The sequence below is a fragment of the Triticum aestivum genome, chromosome 7D (genome assembly GCF_018294505.1).
Source record: "Triticum aestivum cultivar Chinese Spring chromosome 7D, IWGSC CS RefSeq v2.1, whole genome shotgun sequence".
NCBI lineage: Eukaryota > Viridiplantae > Streptophyta > Magnoliopsida > Poales > Poaceae > Triticum > Triticum aestivum.
This window is the reverse complement of record NC_057814.1, coordinates 56,918,840-56,927,837: the sequence shown is the minus strand read 5'-3', so window position 1 is coordinate 56,927,837 and position 8,998 is coordinate 56,918,840. Positions and strand designations below refer to the sequence as shown.

General features: G+C 52.8%; 1 pseudogene; it reads left to right on the top strand.

Moving 5' to 3' along the window:
* Window positions 1–391: 391 nt before the first annotated feature.
* LOC123171732 (uncharacterized) lies at window positions 392–530 on the top strand (annotated as a pseudogene).
* Window positions 531–8,998: the final 8,468 nt, after the last annotated feature.

The following is an 8,998-nucleotide window of genomic DNA, read 5'->3' as shown; positions in this document are numbered from 1 at the left end:
CGGTCCTGTCGGCGATCAGAGGTGCCCGCATGGAGCAGTACCTCGACGTCGATCACCCGGTGCCACCCATGCACCTTGAAGAGGCCACATCTGATGGCAAAACCAAGACAAAGAAGCCCAACCCGGAGTTCCAGACCTGGTATGCTCAAGATCAGGAAGTCTTTTCTTACCTTCTGACAACTCTGCCCCGTGAGATGGCCGTCCAGGTCGCTACCTGTCATACGTCGCGGAGCTCTGGAAGACGATTGCAGAGATGCTTGTGTCTCACACTCGTGCCCAGACTGTCAACGTGCGCATCACCCTCGCCAACCTGCAGAAGGGGAACTCCTCCATCACCGACTACGTCGGGGAAGTCAAGTCTCTGTGCGATAAACTCATCGCAGCAGGGAACAAGATCGACGATGATGACATCGTCTCTCACATCCTCGCTGGCCTGGACGAGGAATTTGATCTGGTGGTCTCTGCTATGTGCTCCAGAGTGGAGCCGATCACCGTGCCCGAGATGTTCTCTCAGCTCATCAGCTTCGAGACGAGGATGAAGCTTCACGGCGGAGTGTCGCAGTCCTCCGCTAACGCTGCCACCAGAGGCCATGGGCGCGGTGGTGACCGTGGTCGTGGCCGCGGCGGAAACGGCAACAACGGTGGTGACCGTGGTCGCCCCTACATCAAGCCTGGCGGCCGCGGTGGACAAGGAGGAGGCGGCCACTACAAAAACAACGGTGGCGGGGGCAACTACAACAACAATGCCCCTGCACCTAGGATCCAGTGCCAGATCTGTGGCAAACTGGGCCATCCAGCGTGGAAGTGCTGGAAGCGCTATGATGAAGCCTACCAAGGAGGAGAAGAGAGGACGGCGAACCTGGCAGCACCTCAGTATGGGGTGGACACCAACTGGTACCTTGACAGCGGCGCCACCGATCACATCACAGGAGACCTTGAGAAGCTGACTGTCCGCAACCACTACACCGGGAACGAGCAAATCCACACTGCTAGTGGGTCAGGTATGGCTATAGAACATATTGGTCACTCAGCTATTCGTACCCCTGATCGTGATCTCTACCTAAATAATATTCTTCATGTTCCAGAAGCTAGCAAGAGCCTAATCTCTGCTAGTCGTCTTGCTCTTGACAATGATACATTCTGTGAAATTCACCCTCATTCTTTTCTTGTTAAGGAACGGGGAACGAGGAAGGTTCTTCTTCGAGGCAGGGGTAGATGTGGTCTATACCCCGTCAAGCACAAGGGATCCAACATCCAGAAGCAGATGCTCAGTGCCACCAAGATATCTTCGGATAGATGGCACCGACGTTTAGGTCACCCATCTCCTCTAGTTGTCAGGAGAATTCTTAGTCAGAATAAACTTCCTTGTGCTAGTTTTTCCAGTAGTGATTCTGTTTGTGACGCCTGTCAAAAGGGAAAAAGTCACCAGTTACCTTATCCAAAATCAATAAGTGAATCCAAGTTTCCTTTAGAGCTTATTTTCTCTGATGTTTGGGGACCTGCTATTGAAACAGTAGGCAGAAAGAAATATTATGTGAGTTTTATCGATGACTTCAGCAAATTCACATGGATATATTTGATCAAACACAAGTCTGAAGTTTTTCAAAAATTTCATGACTTTCAGCACCTTGTTGAACGACAGTTTAATCGCAAAATTCTTGCTCTTCAGACAGATTGGGGAGGGGAGTATGAAAAACTCAACTCCTTCTTCACCAAGATAGGAATATCTCATCATGTATCTAGTCCCCATGCGCATCAACAGAACGGATCAGGAGAGAGAAAACATCGACATATTGTCGAAGTGGGCTTGTCTCTTCTTGCCCAAGCCTCTATGCCCTTAAAATTCTGGGATGAGGCATTTATTGCTGCTACTATTTGATCAATCACCTTCCTAGCAAAGTTATCAAGCTTGAGACCCCTCTTGAGTGATTGTTCCATGAAAAACCCAATTACTCCGCACTTAGGATTTTTGGGTGTGCTTGTTGGCCCAACCTCCGACCCTATAACAAGCACAAACTTCAGTTCCGTTTCAAACAATGCACTTTTCTTGGATATAGCAACCTTCACAAAGGTTTTAAATGCCTTGATATTTCAATAGGACGAGTGTATATCTCCAGGGATGTTATTTTCGATGAAAATGTATTTCCCTTCGCTACACTTCACCCAAATGCCGGTGCACGGCTCCGGGCAGAAATTCTTCTTTTGAGTCCGGAGTTACTAAACCCAACCGATCATGGGGATGAACATTATGCTAATGATCATTTGTTACATAGCCCTACTTCTGACGGAGATAGCGGTGAAAAAAACTGCACTCCAAATGCTTGTGATTTTATGCAACAACAACAGGAAACACCTGGCGGCGGACACGAGGCAGATTCGCCTGGACGCGCCGATTCTGGAGCTGACGCGGGAACAGATCCCCAGGCGGATCCTCTGACGCCCCAGGCGGATCGTCCGACGCCGCCCCCACCAGAATCCGGGGCCATCCACTCCCCGGGTAACGCCTGGAACGGGTCTCCAGGCCGGTTGGGTGGGCCGGCCACTCCTCTGTCTCCGCGCCCCAGTCGTCACGAGGCGGGTGGGCCTGAACCTGGTCGCCTGTCCCCCGCCGCGCGGCGCAATGATGGCGGGCGCGACCGCGCGCTGGCCCGTGGTCACGTGGCACCCGCTGACTCGTCAAGGCGGGATCCTCCTGCTCCACGAGCGCGCGATCCAACATCGTCCGACCGCGCGACAGGCGAGGTTGGTTCTGCTATGGCGGGATCGGGATCTTCTGCGGCTGCCGCACCCGTACGCTCCAGCACACCTCCTCAGATGACTACACGAGCACAATGAGGTATTTAAAAGCCCACAGTTTACAAAGATGGGACACTCAGGTATGATAAGCACTTCAAATTTGCAAATTTTGCTTCTACTGGTGAGCCCCAAACTTTGACCGAAGCTCTAGGAAATGACAATTGGAAAAATGCCATGAATGTAGAGTATCACGCACTTATGAAAAACCAAACTTGGCATTTGGTTCCTCCTAAGCGAGGGAGGAATATTATTGATTGTAAATGGGTATATAAAATTAAAAAGAGACCTGATGGCACAATAGATAGATATAAGGCTAGACTAGTAGCTAAGGGCTTCAAACAACGCTATGGTATTGATTATGAGGATACTTTTAGTCCCGTAGTTAAAGCTGCTACTATTAGACTTGTTCTATCTATTGCTGTCTCCAAGGGATGGATTCTTCGCCAATTGGATGTTCAGAATGCGTTCTTACATGGCGTTCTCGAGGAGGAGGTCTATATGAGACAACCACCTGGGTTTGAAAATGGTTCAAAGCCACATCATGTGTGCAAGTTGGACAAGGCCTTATATGGCCTAAAGCAGGCACCTAGAGCCTGGTATTCAAGATTAAGTGCAAAGCTTCAGCAACTTGGTTTCAAGCCTTCAAGGGGTGACACTTCTCTTTTCTTCTTCAAGAAAGGGAAGGTGATTATATTTATGTTAATTTATGTTGATGACATAATTGTTGCCAGCTCTTCACAGGAAGCTACCACAGCATTGCTATCAAATTTGAAAAATGAGTTTGCTCTTAAAGATCTAGGAGAGTTACACTACTTCCTAGGTATTGCGGTAAAAAAGTTGCATGATGGTATTATGTTAACTCGGGAAAAATATGCCAAAGATGTAATCAGACGTGTAGGTATGAAGGATTGCAAACCCTCCAGTACACCTATGGCTATCACTGACAAGTTGTCATTATATGAAGGAGAATTACTAAGCCCAGAAGAAGGAACTAAGTACAGAAGTGTAGTTGGTGCTCTCCAGTACTTGACACTAACAAGACCCGATATATCCTTTGCTGTTAATAAAGTTTGTCAATTTTTACATGCTCCTACCTCTGTACATTGGATAGCTGTAAAGAGGATATTGAGGTATCTTGAAGGGAGTGCCAACACAGGGCTGAAATTGTGTAAATCTTCTTCAACCATAGTAAGTGCATTTTCTGATGCAGACTGGGCTGGATGTCCTGATGATAGAAGATCTACAGGGGGATTTGCAATCTTTCTTGGGTCGAATCTGATATCCTGGAGTGCTAAGAAGCAGGCTACAGTGTCACGCTCGAGCACTGAGGCAGAATATAAATCTTTGGCAAATGCAACAGCTGAGGTAATGTGGATTGAAACTTTACTTGATGAACTTGGCGTTGGAAGAACAGGTGTGTCATGCTTATGGTGTGACAATCTTGGAGCAACATATTTGTCTGCAAATCCAGTGTTTCATGCACGAACGAAACACATAGAGATTGATTACCATTTTGTACGAGAGAGAGTTGCACAAAAGTTGCTAGATATTCAGTTCATTCCAACAGGAGATCAAGTTGCAGATGGGTTCACAAAACCGTTACAAGTCAAGCAACTACAAGCCTTCAAGTGCAATCTGAACCTTGATACGTTAAGATTGAGGGAGGATGTTAAAAGTGTAGGACCGTAGTTGTATCGTGACATTGTAACGTGATTGTATTCGTTGGAGTTGAGGCGCAGGTTGTTGGCTAGGATATCCTCTATCTCATGTATAGCTTGGAGTAGAGGACAAGTTAACAACCAACTAACCACCTGCATATGCATCCCATCCATAGCCTTTAATACTATGGACGACGGACGTGGCGACAGACGTGCGTCTCCGCGGCCGCCGATCCAGCCGGAACCGCCGCCGCCGCTCCCGCCGGCCGATGGGGAGGGCTTGGGGGCCGGCGGAGGGGGGCCTTCACCGCCGCCGATCCGCCTGGCAGCCCTGTGCGTTGGAGAGGCACATTCGCCTCTGCCGCCACTGCTGTCTTCGCCGGATCCGCCGCCTCCTCTGGATGAGCCGCGGCCGGCACTCACGGTGGTTCCTGCGGCGGTGCACGATCAGCCCCCCTCCCCGGCTTCCCGTCGAGATCCCTCGACGGCGGATCGGGATCGGGGGTTTTTGAATCCTTTGAAATGGCGTGTGCGATTTGAAGATGCTAGGGAGGCGGGGCGATGGATCAATGGTCTGATCTACTCGCATCCGTCTCGTTGGATGACGATCCGAGATGAAGATGGAGAAATTTTGGCCGGACAACATCTCAACACTGACGAGGAACTTGCTAACAGTAAGCGTTTATCGATTGATTTCTTCCATATCGAGGTTCTTGAGTGTGTGCATGTGCCTGTGGATTGCGAAGAACAACCTGTCGTTGTGGATCTTACGGAGGACGTGGATGGACCAAAGCCTACGCAGCGGTTTGGGGGTCGTTTCTGGATCCTTGCCGATGAGGACAAAGACGATGTTGATCTGCAGGAAATGTCGGATCGGCCGCCACCTACGCGTGGCTTGGTAACATCCGTCTCTTTGCCCGAACCAATTGAGAGCTGCAAAAATTCGTTTTCGCTCGGTCCTCTGGTTCCTTCGCAGAAGTCGAAAGTGAAACCATGGATTGGACCGTTGCCTAAGGTGGTGCCGCCGACTATCACTTTGTCCAACTTTTTTCATCCCGAGTGCTGGACGAGAGTAACTAGGAGAAAGAAGAAGGGAGGCCGGCGTGCGCGATGTTCGGGCGGCCAGATTTGAACGTTTGAATTCGTTTTTAGGCAGAGATGGGCCGCAAGCGACTGATAGTGTTGTGGGCTTGGCTAGTACTGGGCTTGAGGCCTAGGGGGCTGGCCAGGCCTGCGCTGCACCTGGCGAGGGCGACGTGCATGAGGAGGCCTCGGTTCGGTCGCCACCGCATGCACGATCTCTCTCCTCCTCCTGCCGCATCGTTCCTGCTAGGGTTCGCCGTCGCGGGAGGTAGGGTTTCCCGTTTGCTATCTCGCGCCGTCCCACCCCGGGGATCGCCGGCGTTGGGCTCCGCCCGCCTCTCGGGTCTTTTGTGGCCGCGATGCCGCCCAAGCCTCCTCCGCCGAGGGTTGCGCCGGCGGTGAGGAACCCGCCTGGGGCTGCGGGTGTCTCTTCTGCTCAGGCAGCAGCCGCTGCCGCGCAGGCTCTCGCGCGTGTGGCGCCTCCGCCTAGGGTGGCTCCGCCGCCACCTCGGGTGGCGCCTCCTCCGCCCCCGGCGAGGGTGGTCCCTCCTCAGCCCCCGAGGGCTGCGCCTCCTCCGCCGCCCCTACCTACGGCTGCGCCTCCGCCGCCACCTAGGGCCGAGCCGCCGCCGCCCCAACGGCCGTGGCCGAGGCAGATGGCAGGTAGTCGCGGTGGGTCGGGCCAAGGCATGAACGGTCGCGGGGCGGGTGTTTCTGCGGGGGACGATCGCAATCCTCCGCGTGGTCAGTGGGGCGATGATGGATTTGAGGCTTATGGTTCTGGTCTGCATCGGGATTCTTCGTCTACCGGAGGTGGCCGTGGCTATGCTTGGGTGGACAACGACAATGCCAATAGGGGTTTCCAAGGACCGCCCGGTGATTTTGTGGAGGGTGCGGTTGGCCCTAATAACCGTTCTTTCCGGGGTCGTTTCCGCGGAGGCCGTGGCGGGAACCGGCGTCATCCTCCGCCGAAGCAGCCGACTACTGCGGCTGAGCAGCATGCGATCTCGCCGGAGGTGGCTGCCGGTGGATCGGCTCTACCGCAGGTGGCGGTGGAGATGGTTCAAGCCCTGGCTGCAGTCACGTTGTCGGAGCCCATGTAGACTGGAGATTCTGCTTCTGAGCAAGGTACGGAGAAGTCCGAGGTTGAAAAGGTGTCCAAGTGGGCGGCTAAAAATAAGAAGCTAACCTGTTTCCGTTGCGGTGAACCGGGACACTTTTTGGTTGAATGCACTGCGGAGTTATGTGACTTGTGCCGGAAACCTAAACATACAGCTGCTGATGTCCTCTTATGTTGGGGCCTAAACCTTCTGTTCAGATATACGGGGTTTGCTGCTCAGAGTTGATGTTCTTCGAGTCTCCCAGTGTGGAACCCTTGGCACCCGCGGTGGAGACCTCCTTCCCCGGTGTGGTGAAGGTGGTTCATGGACCTTTGACCGAGGCACAGATCATTCAGCAGTTGCGGGAGCTGGCTCCGGGTAATTTTCAGTGGTCGTTGCTCAAGCTCACAGATACATCTTACAAAGTAGATTTCCCGTCTAAGGAGGATCAGCTGAGAATCCTCAAGTTCGGTATGAGCAGGGTCACGGGTACTAGTTTTGTGCTGCAGTTTGATGAGTGGAAAAAGAAGGAGCCGCAGGGCATGCCGTTAACTCAGATTTGGGTTCGTTTCTCTGGGGCGCCATCTGAGCCCCTGGATAGCTTTTTGGTTACGTGGAGCCTGGGTTCTTTGATTGGCAAGACTAAGCAGGTGGATATGCAGTTCACACGTGCTCACGGGGTGGCGCGTTTACTTGTCAGTGTTGCTAACATTGAGTTCCTGCCAGATGTGGTGCCTTGGACGCATGAAGGCGTTATGTATCATTTGGATGTTGAGTATGAGGATCCTAACCTTTTCAGTGAATTTGAGGATGATAATCCTATGGACACCTCCGAGGGAGGAGGTGCTTCGGGGAACCAGGATGATAGTGCTAAGAGTAATGATGATAAGGCCAAGGGGCCTTCGGGTCCGTCTGATTCTGGTGACACTACTCCTGATAGGTCAACTGGCACGGTCCCAACGAGTACTTTGCAGCTTGGTTCCTTGGGGGCTTTCTCGGCTCCGCCTAGGCTTTGGTGTGAACGAGTTGATCCAGTGAGCCCCGTGGTAAGTCCGTGTGTGTCGAAGCCTGTTGAGCTGGGAGGTGCCGAGGGGCAGGAGGCCCCTCCCTCTTCTCCCACTCCTTCTCCGGTTATGGAGGAGGTGGCTGCGACGGTGGTCTCGGCTGGAGGTGGCGGGCAGGTGGCCCGGCGATCCGCGTCGCCATCATCGTCGGCGCCGAGCACAAGCTCGGGGGTTTCGCTCCATCCCATGAGGCCGGCTGTCTGCGGAGGGGTGTGCGTGCAGGAGGCCACCGCACCCCTTCCTGCCACGGAGGGCGGGTCGGGTGGCATGGCCGTTATGACGCCCCAATCCCCGGATCGCTCCCCTAGGCTGGCCTCGCCGGTCTCGGGTCCGTCTGCCGTTCCGGATATCGGCGGGACTCCCGTGGACAGGCCGCGGGAGATGTCGTCGTCTTTTGGTGCTGCGCCGGAGGTCCCAGCACGGGTCACCGCTGTTGGGGGACGGGTAGGAGGCCCTTCCCCTAGCAGAGCTTCGCGCGAGGAGGTCATCGCCTTTGGTGGGATTCCGGATCCTGTCTCTGAGGGGAGGCGGATCAGCGGGAGGCTGCAGGAGCAGCCGGACGTTGATGACATGCAGCTAAGGTGTGCTATGAGGGCGGCCAAGCTGCGTGACGTCGAGATCTCCACCGGTATGTCTGTTAATAAATCAAATTCGATTTTGCATTTTACCAATGATGAGATTGTTCATAATGCAAATCAACTAGGAGTTTCACTTGGTAGTAATGATATGGAGATCTCTAGGTCAGTTAATGACATTCTTGATTTAGAAGCAGAGAGGGCGTTGGAAATGATTCGTAACATAGCTGCCGTTAAACCTATGAATGAGTCAGACATTGATGCACTTGGGGTCAGGATTCTTGATGGTTTGTGTGTCGATCTTGACCCTGCGTTACCGGAGATGGAGGAGGAGGAGGGTTTTGCTTATCCTGAGACCTCTAACCATGTAGATGAGTCGTTGGTGATTGCGGCTGAGCCCGAGTGTGGTGACCGAACTGAAGATCGCGTTAAGCCTAAACGAACTTGGAAACGGAAGGTTTATCCAGTGTCGGCTGTGCGTAGAAGTGCTAGGATCCGTACCTCTAAAAAATTTCATGATGAAATATGAGAGGCATTTTCTGGAATAGCAGGTCTTAAAGACTTGGCTAAAAGAAGGTTTCTAGCGGATGCTTCTCTTGAACATCATTTGGATTTTATTGCTTTGTCAGAGACTGGAAGAGACAACTTCACTTCCCAATTTCTTAGCACTTTATCGGGGGGGGGGGGGGGGGGGGTAGATTTCGACTGGCATTGCCTCCCTC